This window comes from Cupressus sempervirens, chromosome 10, assembly GCF_028749045.1.
Source record: "Cupressus sempervirens isolate cs-2001-9-10 chromosome 10, ASM2874904v1, whole genome shotgun sequence".
In the NCBI taxonomy this organism is placed as follows: Eukaryota; Viridiplantae; Streptophyta; class Pinopsida; order Cupressales; family Cupressaceae; genus Cupressus; species Cupressus sempervirens.
In genome coordinates, this window is record NC_143127.1 from 827,967,599 (window position 1) to 827,994,210 (window position 26,612).

A 26,612-nucleotide genomic window follows, 5' to 3' on the forward strand; every position below is an offset into this window, starting at 1 on the left:
ATCTTTTCCTTAAAAGACTTCAAAATAATTGTCCATTATGCTATCAAAATTCTCACCCATCTCTACAACAAACTCATTAATCTAGTACAAAACTAGAGTGTCCTTTCTCCATATCACTAAGCCTTTGGAGGGGAAAAACTTTTGAACAGAAAAGAACAAGCAAGTCAACAAAGAACCAAATTTACATGGGTTATTCTTCAAGGTTTTGATGCTTTCCATGTTCTTATTCAACTATTTCAACATTAAATCTGCTAAATCATATTCCAAATTCTTCTTAACAACTTTATGTGCTAAGTCCACAACCTCACATGACACAATGTTCAGTCAACTAGAGCTGTATATCTTATGTGCAATAATATGAATGCCAAACTTGAGTTCCACATCAGATACATTGCTGATTTTTAGTCCTTTGTTGTCCCACTTGGCTAGGGTTTTCTTTTGAAGTTCATCTTGATCTAGGGTTTTTGTATTATTGAGCATAGGGAGACCCGTAATTCTATGAATCATTTTCTTCATCATCAAGACTAGCTTCTCTAACCACAACTAACCATTATGGACTCGACTCAAGATATATCTAATCCATTTTATTTGAAAGTTTCTTGGCAGGTGAGAAATGTGGGTTAAACCTTTCTCCTCTAGATGTTTATATTTAGGCTTAAGAGTTCCATCAACACACAACTCACCTAGGGCACTATCCATTTCTAGGGTACCAATTTCTAGCACAGGACATTTGAAATGAGTACGAATATTGTTAATAAGAAGTAACTTTGGTGGAATTTGCAACTAAGCTGCATTAGGGTCAAATGATTCTACAATTGCTGGCACTAATTTGAAATTTGGGGCCTTCCATTCAATGCCTTGCACCAAAATCTTTGCTCCTTTCTTTGCCTTGTTGTTGCTGCTAGTGGATGCCATGATTGCTCAGTAAATTGAGAAAATAATTCAAAAAACTTCATTGCAAATTATGCTCAAGATTGCTAGAATTCTCTAAAAATCACTCTGCTCTAGATAAACTGATGTCGCAGTGAAAAATGAAGTCAAAATTCTTCCTTTTGATTAAAATCTTCCATTAATGCTCAATACGATGAGAGCCATAATGACATAGTGCTTGACAAGCTATCATCCACTATTTGTTTAGATTGCTTGGTAGAACCTTGTAACTCGGTGATCAAACAAAACTTTGTTACTCCCGACCTTGCTTGGTATGATCTGACCTTACTCAGTGAATACTGATGCTAAACTTTGTGATCCCTCTATATCTAGAATACTAATTTGGATCTTTTGCTTCCTTCCATTGGAATTGTTTAAGATGTGATTTTGAAAATACAGTTCCATTCCTTCCTTAAGAACTTAATTTGAAATGGTGGAGTCACTTACTTCTTGAGTGACATGACCATCATCACTAGCTTGCTCGGTAGATTTGGGAACCCGCTACTACCTCATCTACTTCTTGATGTTATCGGCTTTTTCTTTCTTTTTATCTTCAACTCTACATATATTCATGCAATTTTTAGCTATATGACAAAGTCCAGTACATGTGTAACATCTTATTGTAATATCCTTTCTTCTCGAGTGATGCCTAACACAATTTATGACAATGTGACCATATTCTCCACAGTAATGACATGTACACCAAGTATTTGTCCCAACCAAATATTGCCTTTACAAATTGTTTAGTTGGATTGAATGGTTTAGATCTGCATTTAGATTCCTTGTGACCTTCTTTCTTGCATTTGTGACATTTGCCTTCAAATTTAGGTTTCTCCTTGAATTCATTAGCTTCATGACCATGCTGACTGCAATTGTAGCATTTTCCATTGAATTTTGCCTTTATATTACTCCAACATTTGTTTGATGTATGCACTATCTTACCACATTGATTGCAAGTAGGTCTTTGATTCCTTTGAGCACCTTGTTTGAAGGATTCACCTTCTTCTTTATATCCAAGTCCTGCTTTTCCTTTTTGTCTATAAAGATTTTGCTCATTTTGTTGATTTAATTGATCCATGTCTGCTTGGAATTTCATTATTCTTTCATTGAGTTGCTTCTCAGAATTTAGATAAACTTTCAACCTTTCATTGATTTTCCATTCAGTTCTTAAATCATTTCTTAACCTTTCATTTTTAGATCTCAGATTAATGATTTCCTAATTTGCATTGGAGAGCTGATTGATGAGACTTTCTTGCTAAAGGGATTGATTTTGAGATTCATTGTTCCTTGTCTCCAAGTCTTCATTTGCCTTATTTCTTTGTTCCAAGATTTCACACAATCTTATTGACTAGATTTCTTGTTCTCTTTTCAAATTTCTTACCTCTTCTTGTAGGGAGCCATTCTTTTCTAGGAGTTCTTTGATTGCCTTATTTGCTTCATTTGAACTGCTTTAGGGGGAAAATTTCTCAATCTTCTCTTCAACATACTGGTGGTCATTCATTTATTTTGCAAGTTCCTTCCTTCTTTTTAAGGATAGGGAAAGATGCTCTTTTTCTTCCTTGAGTTGAGCTATGGCCATCTCTAGATCTAGCTTCTCATGGTCAATAGCTTTGTCAAGTCTAAATATCTCCATTGTTCTTGATTTTTGCTCAAGCTATCAAACTTTATCTTTAGAAACACAAAGCTCTAATACCAATTCTTGGAAATAATCAAGACTAGCTAGGTTATTGAGAGGGGAGGGGTGAATCAGTAACCTCAAAAATTTTGACAATTTAAGCACTTAATAACATAATTCATTCACCATTAATTGATCTATTCTACTGCATGCATGAGAAGCTGAAAGAAAACATTCATGGCACATGAACACAATATTTGGTGACCCAGAAACATTCCAAATAGAAAGTAAAATTGGGGTGGGAATGATACCCAAAAAACTTCAATATTGTAGTATAAAGTTAGCCTGTTAAAGCTTACAATGATCACTTCTAATGATCTGCCCTATTAGGAGCAATTAGGACTGCTAGATCCACATTGTTAGAGGTTTTACAAACATACAATGAAGTATGCACTCGATAAAGAGATTTAAAGAAAAGAATGTTAAGTCTACCATGTTAAAGGATTTGAATCTGATTCACCTGTTAGGATGAAATAGTAGATCTGACTTACAACTTAATTGCTGATTAGATCCTTGAGGTACTGATCACCTCTTTGTGATAAATGTAACTTGACTACTCCTAATTTGACCTTGTTGAATACCTTTCTCTGTTGTTGGTTCACATTCACACTCACTCTTTCTAAAACATTACTCATTCACAATTGAGTATGATACAATGCACTACATATATACCATCCCAATTATCATAATTACAAGGTCAGCTAAAACACAAGTTAACACAAATATTGCTAAGTCAGCCCAAATGTCGAAACTCAGGTTGTAAAAGCTGACTTGGTGAACTTTTGATACTTGACATCCACTGCATTACTAGGCATCGTCATGCATTCGGTAGAAGTAGAGGCTCGGTCCATACTAATCACTCAACATAGCTTCGAACTCGATGAACATGGAGACTTAGTAGATATAGTGTCACTTGGTAGAAACTAAATACCATGTTTACCTTGCCTTCACTTGATAAACACTACTCATCCCATCACTCGGTTAACACTGGCTTCACATCACAAGAACTGATGACTCGATAGACACTGTGAAGCTCGATAACCACTGACTTCTCGGTAAGAACTAAACTACTCAATCTAAACTACTAGACTTTGCACTGTCTAAATTCACTTGGTAACCACTGGAATGCTCAGTGTGAACTGTGAAACTTGGTAACCAATGAATTGCTTGACAAACACTAGAGACTGAATGATGAACTTGGTAATCATACAAAATCTGAATAAGTGTTGTCACTAATAACAAACATGACTTAATACCAATGGTTGTCATATGATTTATGATCTTCTTGTTCATGTTTAAACCTACCTTCTATGTTATGCATCTAAAAATTTATCATAAATTATTATTACAAACATATAACAAATCTGAAACTGAAAACAATACATTACATTTGCAAACTTTATCACTATTCTTGATTTGAAAAATCATTGGCATGACTCATAAATTTAGGTTTTTTGTAAATATAAAAGTATAATTAAAAATAAATTTTGGCATACCCCAATACCCCCATCCCCTATTATAAAAATAGTTGTATGCGTACCTGTACCCATACCCATACCCTAAGTACCCCAAGTACCCCCATCCTTGTGCAACCTTGTATATTATATGTGGATCTTGGTGTTTTCTGTACACCTATGTGGTCTATAGGATCTCTTGCTACTTAGAACATCCCCTGACCTTGCCCAACCTCCTCACCAAATTAACTGATCCAAACTTGCAGCATCACTCCCTTACTCTTCTAGGAATAGTATCCCTCCAAAGGTTTTATAGGTCTACTAGGGTACCATAGCACTTCCCAATCCAACCAAGGTTTCCATTATGTCTTAAGGTGTTATTGAAACACTTGTACTGTGCTTGAATGGATAACAACAATGGGTTTGTACCTGATTTCAAGATTTCTTCACAAAAGGGCTACAAGGAGAGCCCCTAATTAGGTCTCCACCTAGATTTATAGGGAAATAGCTCCTTTTTCTTAGAGTTTCAACACCTCTATCGTTAAGAAAAAATGATACATGGGACCCATGCTCAAGGATTTTTAGGGGCTCAAGGTGCATACAAGTTGTACAACAAAAATAGCAAAATTGAGGGTTTGGTAGGGTATTCTTGGCTGCTTGTTGTCCCCACTTTTAAGACACCTTCCACAATTAATTAAGACTCATCCTCCACAACTTATAACCTCCTCATACCCCTCTTCAATCCCTCAAAAGGGAAATTCTTCATTCTTCAAGCTTTGGTCTTGAGAGCTCTTTCTTTGCTAACAGTCCCTAGTTGGGCATTGCCTAGCTCGCCTTGGGCTTGGTATTCTTTGCACTCTCTTTTAGGGCCCTTTCTTGCATAATATAATACGTTAGGGTCTGTAGCCTTGAAATCCAGAAGACTATGGAATTTCCATAATTGAGACAAGGCCTAAAACCCTTTCATGATAAACAACTCCAAAACTGGTAGCAGACAATTATCTTTCAAAAAATTTACAAAACCTTTCAAAACTTGGTCACAAACTATATCTAATGCATGGTGAATATAGAAGTTGTAAGTATAATGTTTTTTAGCTATTACAGAGAACTTTCATATATCTATTGCTTGACCTCATTCAGTCCATGTCTCCTAGCTTAAGGCTCCGCTTTCATGGCATTAATATCCTTAAAAGTGTATTATGCCAATGCTTTAAGATAATGGGATGCATGTCCCATGTTCATCTATGACAAACTACTTTCCTAAACCTTTTTGTTCTTTAACTTCTTGAATTTGACACTATGTCTACTATACAAATCATCTTTCACATCACCAACAAGACAACCATGAACTTTATTGTTTTGACATCTTTTGGAATCCCTTTGCTCATTTAGGCCATGAATTTTGGAGTGCCTATTGTCATCTTCTTTAACACTACTATTTCCATAATGCTATAACTATCACATTCTCGAAAGGGAAAACCTTACTATTTCAATGTCTTATCCTTAATGCTATGACAATTGTACAACTTTGGACCTCTAGATTTGTTAGATTCTTATTCACTAGATCACCATTCATCATAACAATATAATAATATATTGATATAGTGTAGCCTCAAAATCACCATATATCACTAGTGCACTGACATGTATGCAAAAATATTTGAAAGCATTTTTTGAATTCTCAGTTCATGCTAGGTGAAACTTGTAAATTTAATCTAATAGAGTTCAACATTGAAAAAATAGGATTAGATAATAAGTTTCCTCAAACTACCAACCTACCACCACCTAAATGGCATTTGGAGCTCCTCTTCATAGCTTTAGAACTTTGATTGTTCCTTCGTCATTATCCCTTTATGAACTAACTCACAACTTTACAACTCATTGTAGTATTTGATTGTGAGTCATCTTGCACATAAAGAACTAAGTGTTTTGTTAAAAAATCCTTAAAACATTTTAATTTATTACTTCTATTATAAATAGTACTAAATGTCTTCTATTTTATTACACATGATTACTATATTTATTAAGATTGTTGTCTCACTATGTCTTATTATTTTTTAAATTCACTATCATATGATCCATTAAATTAGTTCTTATATACCTGTACCATAAAGTTTCTCCATTCTTTTCACCATATGACTATAATCTATGTGATATAGTAGTAAACTAGCTTTAAAGAGGTTCTTCATTATACTTTAATCAATCATTGATCTCAATTGGACACCTCTATTCCATTTGCACATAACTACTACATAGGCTTCTCACATGTACTTTTTCAATTGTTTGGAGCGAGCACTATTGTTGTGCTTAGTTGAAACAAAAGTCAGAATGATTTTAAATATTGTCATGATCATACTTTGCCACTTGACATTCTTTTACTTATTCTATCTACATAGGAAACAATTCCATTTTCTTTAACCCTACCACAAAGCCCTAGAAATGAACACGAATATTAAGTTTAATACCATGTCATTTTTTTAATGGAAATTAGCATTTTGATAAAGATTTAAGAGTTTTTTTAGAGATATTGATAGTTACACTATTACAAAGGTTTAAAAAGTTGTTCATCACAATCACTATTGTTGCCTTGAATATTTTCCTTTGATCTCATTCCTTCATAATGCCTTTACCTTGTGCATTGATTATCATTAATGTTGTTTTGACAATTATAGTAGCCTTTTATCTGAAACCCTTCATGAATATCATCTGCCTTAGTCTATGATGTAAATCCCAACCAATCATTACTTGAAATGTAACACTTTCCATAGTCTTTCTTAGGGATGTTTCGGTTCAGCATGCCTGAGAATGTTTGAGCACTCAACGAGATGCGATGAGGTTGGGGCTAGTGTTTACCTAGCCACCCAAAGCTAACAGAACAAACAGTTTGATCCCATGATGAAAGGTGAGAGAGATTTGGTAGTTGGAAACTTTGTACTGGCCAATACTACAAGTTTCAGCATCACTCAAGATGGCATCGCAAAATCAAAATAGAGTAAGATCTCTAAAAGGCGAGAGAGGTTATTGTACATCTCTGCAACACAATCCTATAAGAACTAGAATCACATCCATAACTAACACGAGCTTTGAGATATGCCCCATCAAAAATCACTTCCCTATGGCATTTAGTGACCCTTAGAGACATTTCAGTTTGGCGTGCCCGAGAATGTTTGAACACTTAACAGGATACAATGAGGTTGGGGCTAGTGTTTACCCAAACACCTAAAGCTAATGGAATAGACAGTTTGATCCCACAATGAAAGGTGAGAGAGATTTGGTAGCTGGCAACTTTGTACTAGCCAATACTACAAGTTTCAACATCACCTGAATGACACCACAAAATAAAAATGGAGTAAGATCTCCAAAAATTGAGAGAGGTTATTGTAGGTCTCCAGACTGCAATCCTATAGGAACTAGAATTGCATCCATACCTTGCACGAGCTCTAAGATATGCCCTTTCAAAGATCACTGTCATATGGCATTTAGTGACCCTTAGGGACATTTCGGTTCAGCATACCTGAGAATGTTTAAGCACTTAATGGAATGGGAGAAGATTGGGGATAGGGTTTACTTGGCCCCTCAGAGATAAAAGAATAGACAAATCACTCCCACAATGAAAGCTGAGAGAGATTTGGCAGTTGGCAACTTTGTACTGGCCAACACTACAAGTTTCAGCATCACCTGAGATGGTGTTGCAAAATCAAAATAGAGTAAGATCTCCAAAAAGTGAGAGAGGTTATTGTAGGCCTCTGCAACACGGTCCTCTAGGAATTAGAATTGCATCCATACCTCACATGAGCTCTAATATATGCCTTGTCAAAGATTGCTGCCCTATGACATTTAGTGACCCTTAGGGATGTTTCAGTTTGGCGTGCTCGAGAACATTTGAGAACTCAACGAGATGGGACAAGCTTGGGGATAGGGTTTACCTAGCCACCTGGAGCTAACAGAACAAACAATTTGATCCCACGATAAAAGGTGAGAGAGATTTGGTAGTTGGCAACTTTGTACTAGCCAACACTTCAAGTTTCAACATCACCCAAGATGGCATTGAAAAATAAAAAATGGAGTAAGATCTCCAAAAAGTGAGAGAGGTTATTGTAGGTCTCCACAACATGGTCCTATAGGAACTAAAATCACATCCATACCTTGCACGAGCTCTGAGATATGCTCTATCAAAGATTGTTGCTGTATGACATTTAGTGACCCTTAGGGACGTTTTTGTTCGGCATGCCCAATAACGTTCAAGTTCTAAACCAAATGGAAAGAGCTTGGGGATAGGATTTACCCAGCCACCCAGATCTAATGGAATAGACAGTTTGATCACATGACAAAAGGTGAGAGAGATTTGGTAGTTGGCAACTTTGTACTGGCCAACACTACAAGTTTTAGCATCACCCAAGATGGCATCATAAAATAAAAATGGAGTAAGATCTCCAAAAAGTGAGAGAGGTTATTGCAGGTCTCCACAACATGGTCCTAAAGCAATTGGAATTGCATCCATACCTCACATTAGCTTCGAGATATGACCCATCAAAGATTTCTTCTCTATGGCATTTAGTGAGCCTTAGGGACATTTTGGTTCGACGTGCCCAAGAATGTTTGAGCACTCAACAGGATGGGATGAGCTTGGGGATAGGGTTTACCTAGCCACTCGAAGCTAACAAAACAAACAGTTCGATCCCACGAAAAAAGGTGAGAGAGATTTGGTAGTTGGCAACTTTGTATTGGCCAAAACTACAAGTTTCAGCATCACCTGAGATGGCATTGCAAAATCAAAATGGAGTAAGATCTCCAAAAAGAGAGAGAGGTTATTGCCAGTATCTGCAAGATGGTCCTATAGGAATTGGAATCACATCCATACCTCACATGAGCTTTGAGATATGCCCTATCAAAGATCGCTACCCTATGGCATTTAGTGAACCTTAGGGACATTTTAGTTTGGTGTGCTTGAGAATTTTCTAGCACTCAATAGGACAAGACAAACTTGGAGATAGGGTTTACTCGGCCACCTAGAGCTAATAGAATAGATAGTTTGATCCCACAACAAAAGGTGAGAGAGATTTGGTAGTTGGCAACTTTGTATTGACCAACACTACAAGTTTCAGCATCACTCGAGATGGCATCACAAAATTAAAATGGAGTAAGATCTTCAAAAAGTGAGAGAGATTATTATAGGTCTCCACAACACGGTCCTATAGGAACTAGAATTGCATCCATACCTTGCATGAGCTCTGAGATATGGCCTGTCAAAGATTGCTACCCTATGGCATTTAGTGACCCTTAGGGACATTTTGGTTTGGCATGTCTGAGAACGTTTGAGTGCTCAATAGGATGGGACGAGCTTGGGTATAGGGTTTACCTAGCCACCTGGAGCTAACAGAATAGACAGTTTGATCCCACGATGAAAGGTGAGAGAGATTTTGTAGTTGCCAACTTTGTACTGACCAATACTACAAGTTTCAGTATCACCTGAGACAGTGTCGCAAAATCAAAATAGATTAAGATTTCCAAAAAGAAAGAGAGGTTATTGTAGGTCTTCGCAACATGGTCTTATAGAAACTAGAATCATATCCATACCTCACATGAGCTTCGAGATATGCCCCATCAAAGATTGCTGCCCTATGGCATTTAGTGACCCTTAGGGACATTTTGGTTTGAAAAGCCTGAGAATGTTTGTGTGCTCAATGGGATAGGAAGAGCTTGGGGCTAGGGTTTACCTGGCCACCTGGAGCTAACAAAACAGACAGTTCGATCCCACGACCCCTTTTCCACTAACTTGCAACAATGCAACTTTGTACAAAAAGTGCAATTTTTACATTTTTCACTTGATTCCACTTCTACAACTTGAAAAATATTCGACAACACTATAATAACTTATTTCCAAATGCTCAACCCTTCACCAATTCCCAAACTTCTACAAAATTGTGAGCATTTTTGCAATTTTCCTAAACACCTAAAACTTAACCTAATGACCCTAAGGACCTTTATAAACTTCTAAGAAACATAAAAATCTTTTTTTCCTTGAAAAATCACCTATATTGCTCATTTTTGACCCCTTGGTTCAATTTGACACTCTACCTTATAATGGCACCTAAAGTCCAATTGACCTTACATATTGGGTCTTATTACATCATTTTGCAACCTTGTTCCTAATTCACAACTAGGGTGATACCTATCTATTTTCCTTGGTGCCCTGCACCAATGATCATCCAACTGGACAAGTTTGGAGTGCTTGGGTGCATGAAAATACATTAAATTTTGGTGCAGGGCACCAAGGCAAATTGGTAGAGATCCTAATTGGAAATTAGGTACAAGATTGCAAAATTTTGTAATAAGACCCAAGATGTAAGGTTAATTGGACTTTAGGTGTCAATTATAAACCTAAGTGCCAAATTGAACCAAGGGGTAAAAAATGTGAAAAATAGTTGATTTTTCAAGGAAAAAGGGATTTTCATATTTCCTAGAAAATTTTAGAGGTCCTTAGAATCATTTGGTTAAATTTCAAGTGTTTAAGAGGTCAATATGACAAATTGCAAAGAATTACAAAAGTTGTCAAGTAAAATTGCAAAAATGCTAACTTTGCAATTTTGTTGCTTAAACATATAAAAGTTGCAACCACCATTTTCAATGTGGTTGTAACCATTGGGATGGACATATGTATGTATGAAATGACTGTATAGACCTAAAGTGGTGTTGGTTGTATGAATTTGAAGTGTTTTGGAGCAATAAAACCTAATTTTTTTGCCATTTTTCCTTTTTTTTTTCTATTGTACGGATGTGTATAGATTGTAACATGTGAAAGAGTGATATGGTTGGATAGGTATTTAAATCACCTTTCATGTGCATTTTGTTTTAGGTTTTTATCTATTCATTTGTGCAAGTTATTGTTGTTTTACTAAGGGTTGCCTGGTTAGTGTTGTAACGTGACTAGTTTGCATTCATGGACCTCTAACTTGCAACCCAAATGTTGGACCAGGCTGATTTTTGGTGGAAAGAAAGTTAGGGGAGTATTTTCACATATGGAAGAGTTTAAAGTGCAGAAAATGTGGTTTGCTATTTTTTCTTGCAGGCTCTAGGCTGAATATCACCATGTATTCAACCCTGTTTTAAAGAAGAAGTGGATGGACTAATGGTCATCTATTCTTATCATTAAGTATGTGCTTAAAAATTCTCTAATACATGAAATGAAATTCTAAGAGTATAAATAGAATTTTATTTAACCACTTTAATACTTGTGTGATATTTCCTTATATTCTAATTTTCTTTCCTAGATCTACAAGTTTACACCTCTTTAGGCTTGAATTTATGATTTTTAAAGTCTTGAATTTTGTCCAAAATCTGATTTTCATTTATGCTTATTCTAAAAATTCCTTCAAACTCCTCAAAAATTCAAATTCCAAATGTTAAATTCACTAACTACAATCATGTCTACTATTCTTTTTGACTATTTTATAGTTGGTTGTAATGAGATCTTTAAAAATTGTTGTATACAAGGTTTGATGAATAAATGCCACCATCATTTCTTCTCAACTTTGCACCATCCTACACCTTGACAATCAAAGACATCCATCAACCTAATATTTTTGTTTAAATTCCATGACTTCAACAAGAATTTCTAGTGTAGGGCACTCTGACCATCTCCCATGGAATCTTGAATCTTATTTAGTATGGTTTGAGTATGAAGATGCGTATTCTAGATTTGATTGTGTGCCATATATTTGTGATGCAAAAATATGGCACACAATCCAATCTCGAATACACATCTTCATACTTGATCTGATTGTGGAAATCTGTTCATGTCAATGGTTTGAGTCTTGATAGATTATGAATTAGTTGTTTCATATCATGTTATTAGGTGTTCAAATTAAGGTCATGTTGACCAATTTCATGTTTTAAGTATTATGAGTCATAGTGAATAAAAAGTGAAAAAATGCCATGCAAAGGCATAAATGGAATATATGATAGTATTAAGATGTTATAAGATGATGATAAACCTTTTAAGGTACCTAGGAAAGTATATTAGAACTTAAAATACAAAATATGGAAAAGGTGTAAAGTTGCTAAAAAGTGCAATCAACAAATTGTGTAAAATTGAGAAAGTGTAGAAGATGAATAATCATTCATATTGTTAGAACTTCTTAGGAAGGTAAAGAGTCATGTTATGTTATAAATAAATGTAATCTCATATTGAGAGAGATATAGAGTGAAGGGGAGAATTTGTGGAGAAGGGAAATGAAGTGTTTTCTATATAGTTATGAAATGGAAATCAATATTTTGGTGTAATATTGCTGCTCTATTGGCATTTAGATTACAGTCCTATCCTCTCTTAGGAATTCGTGGTTATGATGATCTTTAAAGTTTCCTATTTATGGTGAAGAGCATAATACTTCTGTGGTTGATAGAACATTTGTATGTTATCATTAAATATTATCACCAAGAATACATTACTTGCTATTTGGACAGTAAATTCTATAATTTTTTAGAATATGGTGTGATAATGATTGCATATTCTCATTCGTGGAGATAGTGGAAGGTATTAATAGTTCCCATGGTTGTTCTAGTTTTTCCTCTTACTAAGTTAACACCTTAACTTTTTCCTTGTAAGGGAGATGCCCATAAATCAGCAAGTTACTTGTTGCTACATACATTAATAGTGAATCAACAATTTGAAAATAAAGAAAATATGGCAGAAGTTCATGTGTGGTCTGCATGCTTGTTGGGAGATTGCATTTTTTCATAAGACACTAAAGAAGCATTTGAAAGAGAAGGAAAGGTAGGATATTGGAGCTTAGAAGCCAACCATAGTAATTAGCAATAAAATTCTCATCAATACAAAGGTTTGACAGTTTAAAGATCTCCTCAATAATTGGGAGCCAAACATCAGCAATTTGAAAGACTTTATTGAGGTAATGAAGTATATAAGTTCATTTGGTAGAGTTGATTGAGGTTGTTAAGATTCATAGTTTGAGTGAGGATTGTATGCCTAATAGCATAGGCCTAAGTCTTCGAATTATATGCTTGAATAAGCAAGTTAGAATCTCAAATTTTGGAATTGAAAAAAAAAAGTGTAGTAAAAGGTATTAGAATCTACTTTTAGTATTGGTAGATGATTTAAGAGATTTGAGTTTTAACCTACATTCCAAGCTAGGCTATGAGATAGAGTAGTTCGTATTGGTGTTTTGAAGTCTCTAAGGTCTCTAGAACCTTATGAATAGTGAAGGTACTGTATTGGAAGTGACTTAATTCCTTTGGAAGCTTATAGGGAGATGGTGTTGATAAAGATCCTAGAGGTGCAAGGTGATCGAGGTGTTGTGTGGTGAGGTGCAAGGGGGTTGTTGTGTGATTTTGTGAAGATGTAGATAGAGAGAATTGGAATAGGTGAAAGTGGCACAAGGAATAGGTCATTCACCTTGTCTCTAACCTTAGAGAATTGAAGGGATAGCATATGTTATGCTTAGGTAGGCTTGGAAGAAGCCGAGCCTAGTTTGAGAGCTTTTGTGTTAAAAAAAAAGTATCATCATCACCATCCTTGCATCAATTTCCCATCGCTAGCTAGATTCTCAAAGATATAATCACAAATAAGAATTTTAGGTAATTGTGCACGTAACATAGCTCCACCCACAAAAACAAGTTTTTTCATGAGGTCAAAATTGTGAATATTGAGTTTTACACGAACATAAATTGCACAACCACCGTGTCCTTTACTTAAAGCCTAAACATTGATCAACCACTTATGATTATCCTCAAGGGTGTGGATTCTTCCACACAATCACAACCTTGCAATCTTGAGAGTAAGAGCAAACAAACATAACATCCTATGGTCATCTTAAAGGATTTGACCCCCGAACCCATACATATGCTATAAACTTGAATCTTGTGACTAGAAGTGAACTAAAGATCATACACTTTGGTCTTAACACTTCCAAATAGACAAAATATGAAAAAATTATAAGATGGGTTTTATAAGTTTATTATTTGGATATAAATTTGTTTTGGAGTTTATCTAAAATAATTACAGATGACAAAACAAATAAAAGATAAAAGCATGTTAGTCATAATATCCTTATTGGTAACAATGTTCCAAATGCAAAGAATTATTTGTTTGAGCTTCTAGAAATGATCAAGCAGCTTACTGAATGGCTTGATGAATCTTGGAAACTTCTCCAATTGTATCCCTGCTTTTGTCAGTTTGAATTTTCTAGTTACATGCACACAATCATGAGTTTACATCACAAAGCATTCACATTCTAAAAAATTTCATGTTCTTTCATTACATTTTGATCTAAACAACAAATTTGAAACTTTCACTAATTCAAATGACTAATCTAAAAATGGGTCCTATTAAAGAATCTAATATAAATTCAAATAATGTATCTAGATTCTAAAGAAATCAAAACAATAAATCTGTGATTTAAACTTATCTCATCACTTCCACATAATAACAATACCCACCTTGTCATGTGGACAGTCTTGGGGGAGAGGTTGCAACATTGTATTTGGATCCAATTGGTCTCTCTCTCTCTCTCTCTCTCTCTCTCTCTCTCTCTCTCTCTCTCTCTCTCTCCCTATTCAATCTAATAAACCAACTAGATCTACTCAACATTTTAATGTCTCAAGTATTGCCTCATGGTCTAACTCGTGAACTTTCCAAAGAATCTTATTATGTGGTTTTCCACCATATTTTATCATGTGGACATTTGATGCGACAACAAGGTTTGAATAATGAAGAATCTTCCTCTCTGTTTGCCAATCCTTGAATAACTACAAGTTAGGGTTCTTCATAGAATATCATCTAAGCCATGTGTTGGTTACAACCACCGCACCGATATGGTACTCTAAACCCTCACCATCTATAATTGAGTGATCCAATTTTTGTTTGGCTTGGACGCAACAACACAAATAATAATCTATCCCTTCTTCATTGTCTTCAGGGGCAATAACAACAAAAACATGACTTGCAATGACAAATGTACAAAATGCAATCATTAATTTAAAAAATACTTAGGTAAAAGTTATAAAGTTATATATATATATATATATATATATATTACTAGGCTACACTAGATTAGAAAAGTGATCAAAGTCAATAGACAAATCCATCTCTACCATTTCCAGTGCTTTTGGGGGATGATAGGTGGCAATTGGGTCCAAAACCTATATATCCCATTTGTCCACCCATTTAGTTGACTCACAATCATCCCAATTTTCCTTTGTACATGATGGACAATAGCATGCCATTTTTCATTTGTGGATACCCCATGAACCTGCATTAAAGCTTCTAAAAAAGTGCAACTCACTAGATCCTGTTAGTGTGCAACAATCCTCATCTGGTGCAATGTTACTATTATCTATCAACCAAAAAATTTTATGAACCGTAGACTCACCTTCTTTACCTAGACCCATTGTAGCGTTACACCACTGGATGATGGATTTTACATATTTCAATATTGCTCCATCTTTGTACTTTAGTTCTTCATGAGCTAAGGCTCTTTTAATGCATGCACCTACACCGTCGTGCTCTCCCTTTCCATGACTAGCCTCTGTGAAATTCCACATATATTGAATTCTACACAACCTGTGCATCCTGCTCAATCAATAGAACATCTGTGCATTCTTGAATTGAGATGCATAATTGTCTAACCAAATAAATTGTTGATGATATGTTATGCCCCTATTAGCCAAATCTCCATAAAATAGTTGAAAAAAACCATGTACAAACTCCATAGAATGTGATTGATCATCGATGATGTAAAAATGGTACTACCTCAAAATCTTCTTGTCATCCTTTGTACTTGTAGGTGAATGCATGAATGTTATGTGAACAAATATGGAAACCTATTGAGAAGTATAATAATTTGCTTGCACCTCATTTTTTGGTTGTAGTGTGTAGTTCTCTGCGAAGTCTACAACCAAAACAATGGTATCTAGTGGAAACATATCCTTGGACAACTTGAATTGCAAATCTAGCCATCAAGATCTATGTGTATGCCTTGCATACTCGTAAATAATTTTTTCATGAAAAATCTTCATGAACTCATACACTGGAATCTTTTCAATGACTAAATCACATCTTTTATCCTATTTCCCATCTTTTAGAGCATATGTCATTGTCTTAAATTTGTTGTAATCTACTATTTCATTTCTAATTGCATGTGTACTATCCATATGTTCACAAGTCGATAAAAGTTGCAAAGAACCACAAAATAAACATGTAACATCCAAGCATGATGTCTTGTAAAATTGTTGGTCGTCCCTTATTTCACATAAAATGTTGGATATGAATTCCTTTAAAGATCTTGATGGTTCATTCATGTCACAATCTTGCAAAACAAACTTAGAATACAAAAACACATATATATGCCTAAAAACATCAAAATAGTTAAAAAATTCAATATGTATCCTACAACAACAAGTTGTGAGTGTTTGATTTATCTTCACATAAAAAAGTTTACCCATCTCAAAAAATCTTTGACTTATTCAAATTTGAGGATACATACCAATAAATTTTACAAACAATTGTGTCTAAGTTGAGTCCAAAAAATGTTTCACATGTGGGTTGCAATTTTGGCTACCAATCCTCCTTCTTACAACATCTCTTTGATTAGGGGAAACACATGTGCTATTTTTCCAAAAAATTTCAATCAATGATTTCAAAGCTTCACTAATTTCTTTATCCTTTTATGGTAGTCCATCGCTAAATGTCCATAACTCATTTTTTGTTGGATCTTTCAATCTCTCATGCCTTAGCATGGCTCTCCTTAGAGTACCTCTACCAATTTTCAATGTTTTTCTTGTCTTTCTCATGAGTCAAGCTTTCTTCATTTGGGTACTTTCTATTGTCAATGTAAGTACTCATCTTGTGATATTACTATATTTGGTGCGTGATTTAGAATCTACTTTGTCATAAGCACTCATTAGATTCTCTACAATGCTTTTTTATTTGAATCATCCATCGTTCTTAGCCCAAGAATCTTCCTGATAGGCTTAAATTTTAAATTCCTCATCATTTCAAAAAATAATTGGCATTGCCCTGTAATATTTAATTTTTTAAAGAATAATCTCCACATACGATTAACTTTTCTTTGACAAGTACGCTCACTAATCTTGTCAAGCATTGATTTCAAAATGTTAGTATCAATATCAATCAAATATTTTGGTCTTCTAAAACAAATTCTAGAAGGTGTTATAATCTCTTCCATTCCCTCAACATTTTGAACATCAAAATAAGGTTGATTTTTTTTCGTACCTTGAACCGAAGATGATGTGCCTTGGCAATAAGATGCAAAAGATGGAATATCACCTACTTGATATGTTGATGCTGTGCCTTCAACATGACATAATGGAGTGTGTACATCGTCGAATCTACAAATTAGTGTCTCTTCAACATGAGAGGATGATATGAATCCAACATTGGAAGATGGTGTAGCTTCACTATTCAATTGTCTTGTTGAGCATAACAGTCTCATTCGTTCTCTTTCTCTTTTCAATTCTTCCTCTTTGTTTCTTTGTATCAGTGGTTCTTGATCCTATTCAAAAGTCAATTCTTCATTATTGCTTTGCAATTTTCTTTGTTCTCATAGTAGTTTCATTTTATCTCTTTTAATTGCCAAATCTCTCTCCTTATCTTCATTTGTTTGAGTTTTTGGTTTCTTCCTTAGCATGATGATGATTTCTACATGTCAAATTATTCAAACATCTGAATTACTTACAATTTGTAAATTAAAAATCATTCAAATACATATAAAAATTACAATTATTTCAATGAATACACAATATATATCAAACAACTTGCCAAATTTCTAACCATTTCCAAATAACAATTCATTGAAAGATACAAATTTCAATGAATTCACTATATATTAAACAACATGTCAAATTATAATCAAATTTGTCTCTATATATCAACAAACAATATTTAAAAAGGACTACACTAACCTTTTCTATAGAAATAACATTTGAAAAGTTGATCCAATGATTGAATTTGGTGTTTGCTAGCTTCAAAAAGTCTTCAAATAGTGTTTGCTAACTTCCAACAGGTTGAAACCCGTGTTTTCTGTCAAAACAATAGAATGCACAACAAACAAAAAGTGGAATATGGATCAAAAGGGACCCAAACTTTCTTTTTGACCATTTTTAGGTGATTTCACATAGTGTGTATGCACTATATTGCGTACACACTATGTCAAAACACATCTCTCCCCATCCCACCATCCCCATCCCCTACTCTATCCCTCTCTCTCTCCCTACTCTCTCTCCTCTCCCATCCCCTACTCTCTCTCTCTCTTTGACTCTCCCTCTCCCATTGCCTACTCTCTCTCACACTCTCTCTCCCCCATCCCCTACTCTCTCACTCTCTATCCTCTCCCATCCCCTACTCGCTCTCTATCTCCTCTCCCATCCCCTACTCTCTCTCTCACTCTCTCTCCTCTTCCATCCCCTACTCTCTCTCACTCTCCCTCTCCCACCACCTACTCTCTCTCACCCTCTCTCCTCTCCCATCCCCTACTCTCTTTGTCTCACACATTCCCATCCCCCCTCTCTCTCAAGTTAGTCTCTCTCCCCTCTCCCATCCCCTACTCTCTCTCTCTCTCTCTCTCTCTCTCTCTCTCTCTCTCTCTCTCCTCTCCCATCCCCTACTCTAGATCTCTCACACACACTCCCATCCCCCCTCTCTCTCTCCCTCTCCCACCACCCACTATCTCTCTCTCTCTCTCCCTCTGTACTCTCTCTCTCTCTCCCATCCCCTACTCTCACTCTCTCTCTCCCATCCCCCCTCTCTCTCCCTCTCCCACTCCCTCTCCCATCCCCTACTCTCTCTCACACTCTCTCCCATCCCCTACTCTCTCTCACACTCTCTCCCATCCCATACTCTCACTCTCTCTCTCTCCCATCCTGTACTCTCTCTACCACTCGCTACTCTCTCTCACACTCTCACACTCTCTCCCATCCCCTACTCTCTCTCTTACATACATTCACATTCCCCCCCTCTCTCTCTCCCTCTCCCACCACCTACTCTCTCTGCCCCATCCCCTACTCTCTCTCTCTCCCCTCTCCCATCCCCTAATCTCTAGATCTCTCACACACACTCCCATTCCCCTCTCTCTCCCTCTCCCACTCCCTCTTCCACTACCTACTATCTCTCTCTCTCTCTCTCTCACTATCTCCCTCTCTACTCTCTCTCTCTCCCATCCCCTACTCTCTCTCTACCACCCCTACTCTCTCTCTCTCACTCTCTCATCCCCTACTCTCTCTCTTACATACACTCCCATCCCCCTCTCTCTCTCCCTCTCCCTCTCCCACTCTCTCTCTCATCCCCTACTCTCTCTTTCACACACACACACACACCCATCCCCCCCTTTGCTCTCTCCTCTCCCATCTCGTACTCGGTCTCTCACTCACTCTCCCTCTCCCACTCCCTCTCCCACTACCTACTCTCTCTCTCTCACTCTCACTCTCTCTCTCTCACTCTCTCTCTCTCTCTGCCACCCCCTACTCTCTCTCACATTTTCACACTCTCCCATCCCCTACTCTCTCTCTCTCTCTTACACACATTTCCATCCTCCCTCTCTCTCCCTCTCCCACTGCCTACTTTCTCTCTCCCATCCCCTACTCTCTCTCTTTCACACACATGCACTCTCGTCCTCCTTTCTCTCTCGCTCTCCCTCTCCCAATCTATCTCTCACTGCCTACTCTCTCTCTCCCGCATCCCCTACTGCCTACTCTCTCTCTCCTGCATCCCCTACTCTCAATCTCTCTCCCCCATCCTGTACTCTCTCTCTCCCCCATTCCCTACTCTCAATCTCTCTCTCCCATCTTGTACCCTCTCTCTGCCACCCCTACTCTCTCTCTCACTTTCTCTCTCTCCCATCCCCTACTCTCTCTCTTACACACATTCCCATTTCCCCCTCTCTCTCCCTCTCGCACTCCCTCTCCCACTGCCTACTCTCTCTCCCATCTCCTACTCTCTCTCTCTCTCTCATACACACACACTCTCTCTCTCATCCCCCACTCTCTCTCCTCTCCCATCCCCTATTCTCTAGATCTCTCACACACACTCCCATCCCCCCTCTCTCCCTCTCCCTCGGCCTACTATCTCTCCCTCTCTCTCCCTCTCTACTCTCTCTCTCTATCCCCTACTCTCTATCTCCCCTCTCCCATCCCCTACTTTCTCTCTCTGCCACCCCTACTCTCTCTCACATTCTCTCTCATGCCCTACTCTCTCTCACACACACTCCCATCCTCCTCTCTCTCTTTCTCTCTCCATCTCTCGCTCCCTCTTCCATTGCCTACTCTCTCTCTACCATCCCCTACTCTCAATCTCTCCCTCCCATCCCATACTCTCTCTACCACCCCTACTCACTCTTTCACACTTTCTTTCTCTCTCATCCCCTACTCTCAATCTCTCTCTCTCCCATCTCGTACTCTCTCTTTATCACCCCTACTCTCTGTCAGACTTCCTCTCTCTCCCATCCTATACTCTCTCTCCCATCCCCTACTCTCTCTCCCCTCTCCCATCCCCTACTCTCTCTCTCTCTCTCTCTCTCTCTCTCTCTCTCTCTCTCTCTCTCTCTCTCTCTCTCTCTCTCTCTCTCTCACACACACACACACACACACACACACACACACACACACCCATCCCCCTCTCTCTCTCTCACTCTTGCTTTTCCTCTCTTCTTCCCTCTTTATGCACTATTTAGGTCTCAATAGTGCATGCACACTATAGTGTGTGTGTCCTATAGTGTGCATGCACTATTGAGAGCCAAATATAAAAAACTTTAAATAGCGCATGTACGCTACAGTGCACATGTGCTATAAGGTGTATGCATTATTCCAACCTTTGCATTCTACCAAGCCTAAGGCTTGGTTTTGCCTTGGGCATCCAACCCAAAGGTTTGGAGTCGATAAACTAGTCTGAGACGTGTTTTACTACAAACATACAAAAAAAGATTGATTTTTCTTGTGTGCTCTCCTTCAAGATTCCTCATGGTTGAGTATCGATAAGATCAGGTTACATGACATTAAGGTTTCTGTGTTAGCTATATAACCGTATAATTTATGCTTTATTTGAACTATTTCAAGCCTTTCATCTATAATTTATTTTGAATGTATGTCCATTTTTACTCAAAAACAACATGTACTAATTGGGCTATAGATTTTAGCTCGTTCATCAAATTTTGCAACAACTTAGTCTTTTAGAAACTAAACTCCATTCTACACACTTTGAAAAAAAGAAGTTTTGATTTTAGATTAGTTTTCAATCATTTATAGGGGGAGCACACAAATATTTCACGTTTTTGGGATGTGTCTAGTTAAAAATTTCATAAAAAATAAAATTCACATTAATAAAATTACCCAAAAAATCTAGGATAAACTACATAGTGTTAAATAACTTTTGACCAGAGCGATTAAAGAATTTCAAAAAAAAAAGTTAAAATTTTAGGGGGGCCACACTTTGTACTGTGTTATGTTTTTTGGAATAAATAGTACCACTTTCCTGTGGCCCCCTTTTTTGAGGACCTAAAACTAAACCATTTTGACAAAAAATTAGTAGTTTAGAAACTAGATTCAAAGGACTACTACTTTTGTTTTCGTCATATCTTAAAATTTTGAGAGTAACTATCTTCAAATTCTTGTTGAAGTTCAGAAATTGCTGATTTTAGAAAAAAAGAGTCCACTTATACCCCTCTTTTGGCACCACAACTTGGTGCACTTACCCTACATTAATTATAGAAGAATCCAATTTATAAAATGATAATGACCTCAACTAAGTCTTTTATATGATCATTTGAACTAAATCCTTTGTGAATTATCATTCATTATAAGGGAACTTCTCTTCGCATTTCAATATTCAGAGAAATCATGTGCTCTTCAATCCTTTCTAATTGCTCCGCATAATCCGCATAATCCCAATCAACATAATCCCACTCTTAAAATTTAGGCTATTTATCCAATAATTATTCGTGATCCAATTAAATCATTTGGGAAGCACAAGCAACCATTGGGGGAGTCCTTATGAATGCTAAATTAGAACACATTCAACTTGGAGTGCATAAAAGAAGAAATTGTAGGAATGACAATAACCAAGAGAAAATAGAAATTGCAGGAAGTTAAGGTAGTTAGAAGAAAGAGATATGAGTCATAAGTATTATAATGAGGATAGTACGGATAAATGATTGAAGAATGACATTTACGAGGAGATCCATAGCCATTACCATATGAGTAAATTATCTTGGGAAAACTTATGGATATAAATCATATTCATGATCCATCAATAGAATCAAGTGAAAAAACAAAAAACTTATTACTAACTATTTAGTTTTGATTGTTTTAATTGTACATATCAGTCAAAAAATAAATTGAAGGAGTTCTAAGGGAACTGAAAAAATTCATAGATGTAGAGAAAAAAAGGAATTGAATACTTTATCTCACTAAACTCAAATCAGTTTTTCTACAAAATAAAATTGACATCTTTTCATTGATAATATGGCTCTAAGCGAGAAGATTGTAGCATTAGCATTTGTCTTGGTTGCTTTGGCATTGATAATGTCATCAAAATGTGACTGTTTGCTTTGTTTTAGGGTTAGTAAAACATACTTTATAGTACCAAAATGCTTTAAACATTCTTATTCTTTTGTACTAATTTTGATATTGGAGTTGAAGCTTCAAAGTTCCCATACCCAAGTTGGAATTAGGATTAATTTGTTTTCAGCATTTTTTAAAGATTTGTGCCTATTTTGATTTGTGTTCAAAAATTGAGTAGATGGATGCATAAGGAATGAACTATTCTCGATTGATACAGGAGTAGAATACCATGCCCAACTAATACAGGAGTAGAATGTAAAAGGTATATTCAATACCCACTTTGCCCTGCTCATGCTTTGAAGTAAAGATATTTGATACCACTGCCATTGGATGTAGTGAGAGTACAATTGTAGGCTTCATTCTTGTGGCTTTTGATCAATCACTCTACAAAATAAATAAAAAAATTACAAGACAATAGAAATATTACTAGTGAAGTAATTGCAAACTACCAAATATATGCAATCCCAAAACAAGCCCCACCAACTCCACACTCTGCTATCCATTATGATTTTGCAGTGATAAAACCCAACCACCATTTGGCAATACTGGTAATAACATAGAAACATAAAATAGGATAACCCACAAATTATCACAATTAAATGGCCAAGTGATCAGGGAATGCCAGTTGCAATTGTTGTTTTTCCACTTCTAACTCCCTTATGATTTTTCTACTTGTAGTGATAAAGTCTAGCAATCAGTTGGCAATACATGTAATAGTAACACCATAGAAACATAAAATGGAAATACCAAATAATCACAATCAAGATGGCCCAGTGATTAGGGTATGCCAGTTGAACACGAGTATTTTTATAAGAATGTGAAAATAATGCAACACCCCACATTTTAATAAAAAGAAGTCTCATATTTTAGGGCCTCTAGATTTATTTGTTTTCTCCCCATTTTAGATCCATGCAACTGAATTCCATTTAAACTTTTAGTTTGCTATGTAAATGCAATGCTAGTAGGTTTAATACCACAGTGAATTAAATCTGGGTTGTCCGTGTTGAAGGAATGACAAGAATCTAAAAAGAAAGGCCAAAAAATGGGTGATAAAACAACATTATAGAACTACTCAACAACAACATTATAGAACTACTCAGCAACAACATTAACAACATTATATAACTGCTCAACAACAGCATTAAGAATGACATGATTCTGCTTGATTTTGATATTCAGTACTTAGAGGGAGTTGCAATCAAACAAAAATAGACACAAACTACATTAGTCTTTATATTAGCTAAGATTTTGCTCTTTCATGCTAACACTATTACAAACTTATATTTTAAGGTTGCTCGTTATAGCTCTACAGAGCTGGATTCTTGGAAGAGTGCTCAACAAAATGTAAACACTCAATATAGAGTGCTAAATAGTTCTAAACAACATTGAAGATAATATAAAATACTATTTTTCTTATTATCTAATAAGTGTGTGAGAATATTAGAAGTGATAGTAAAATACTATTTTTCAAAAACCTAAGAATATTACAATCGTCCAAATTTATATCTAATATAATCTTCCCTAGCTGAGTCATCCATCTCTAAGAACCAAATAGCTCTTGTTGGTTCTTGCATAAAATTATCAGATGCAATAGTCATAGTCTCTCAACTAATTCTGGGGATGGCTTTTAAAGCAACAAACAAATCTGCAACATCTTTGCTAGTATCCTTTTTATCAAATTTGATGGTATGTGACTTATTGATTCCCTCTTGTATCTCATGGATGCTTTCAGATATTACATCCAAAGAAGCATCCATGCTTGCCTTCCTCCTCTTCAACCTCCTTGTCATTGGTGTTGAAGGAATGCTTCTAGCAGATGTAGTGGACTGAATTGCCTGAAGGAAATCTTCATCCAAATCAGTAGCACTGTTCACAGGCGTATTCAAATCATCATCATCATCCAGATCAATAGCATCATCATAAAGGTTACCATCTTCAACATCTTGTGGTGTTCCAACTACACTTCCTTCCGCCATGTCATTTCCCACTATGATAGCTAAATCATTAAAATAGTTGAATGGCTGCCTCCTATACACTTCTATAGTCCTGAATTCTTTTCTCCATAGACATTTCCAAAATTAAATAATTAGATATTTAATGACATTAGTATTGAAATTTTTTTTTGAAGAGGACATTACTTTAAGAAGTTCATCCCACACGCTGTCCTCAGCATCCACACATTAAGTTACCTTGTTCCAAGAAAAGCCACTTGTATTAACTCCTTCATTATTCTATACCCCGTCTTCCTTGTTTTCAACTTATTTATGAAATTTTCCTTTCCATGGTTCAATTGCAACTCTTGATTGAATCTCCTCTTGATAGCACTCCATGCTTCACTACGAAAACCTCCTTCACCTTTCCTTCCTAGGTTGACTTTCTTAAGGAGAAAATCCAACAATTTTCTCTCCATTTCTCTAGTCCATACAACTTTTGGATTTCTACACGAAGTTGAAGTAGGAGTAGAAACAGGTGTAGCAACAAGGGTGGCAATGGGGGACATATTAACCTCCTCATGTATACTCGTCAAAAGATTTGTGAAAGACATATTGCTGCAATAAGTAGCTATTATATTGCTGTAAAACATCCATAAAATAAAAGTGCACATTATATATTGTCAACAACAACTAAAAATATATATCACCATCAACTGTACTCTAAAATAACCCCTCAACAAACCTATTTATTCATTCACATGGACTAATTATTTGGTACAAGTAAAATGAATATATAAAATATTATAAAGAAGCAACATATTATAAAGAAGAAACATATTCAGTACATGGACTAATCATTCATAAATATTATAAAATACTTAATTAGGAAAAAAAAGAAGCATATTAAAAAGAGAGGAACATTTGTTGTGAAATCTTGTAGTACATATATGCTAATTGTAAAACTTGTATGAATGCTCATGTAGCTTTTTCTCAGGCATTAGCCATGAAGGAAAACTAGAGTGGGGGTCAAATCAGCTGAATAATCTACAAACAATATGTACTAGTACACTTGATGATAGGGATGATATGAGTAACAACAATGCCTATAGAGACTGCTTTAGAAATTTCACTCATGAAGCCAATGTTTTGAATGAGATATTGAGTAGTTGAAGGGATGTGGGAGGGCTTGTACAAGATTGTGGACTAGCCCTTCTCATTGTACTCAGTGCTTCTTGCATTTATGATTTTGAATGGATTCAATCCTTGAACACTTGTTTGGTTTATCAACACTTGGGTAACCATGGTAAGATCATTCTAATCTCTATTAAACTTTTAGACCTAATTTTCATGTAACAACTTTGCCTTCTCTTAAAATCCACACCAGATATAGGTTTAGAAGAGGTGTTTAATCTCTACAAGCATTTATTTGTTTTGTGCTGACCTATAGAAAAACATAAGGGTTCAAGCACAAACACTATAATTGGTATCCATTCTTATCCAAAGACCAGAGATGAACATCAAATGATAATAACAAAGTTCTTTTCTTGCTAGATGAATATAATGTTTAATAAGTTTGGTTTGTCTGTGAACATGAGTGGCAACATCTATAGTTGGATTCATTGTCATTTTAGTTGTTTTGGTGGTTTTCTTTTATGATCCGGCTGCAAAAATGAGCTTGTTTGGAAAAGCCTTGAAAAAATTATTGTTGGGTATAAGAAAATTGGGCTTGTTAAAAAAATCCTTGAAAATTTGAGGAGAAATTGACAAGTGCAAAGACCGTAATTCAAGTCTTTTCCAATATCCTGTCATCTTATCTTGTATAATAAAATATGATCATAAATATTACAAAATACTTAATTAGCAAAAAAAAGAAGCATATTAAAAAGAGAGGAACATTTGTTCTAAAATCTTGTAGTACATATATGCTAACTATAAAATCTACATTTGGTACAATAATCATTTGAGAAAAAACACAACAAAATGAAGAGATATGCATCCTAATTCTATTAAAAGAGTGGGAGAAATGAAGTGTATGTG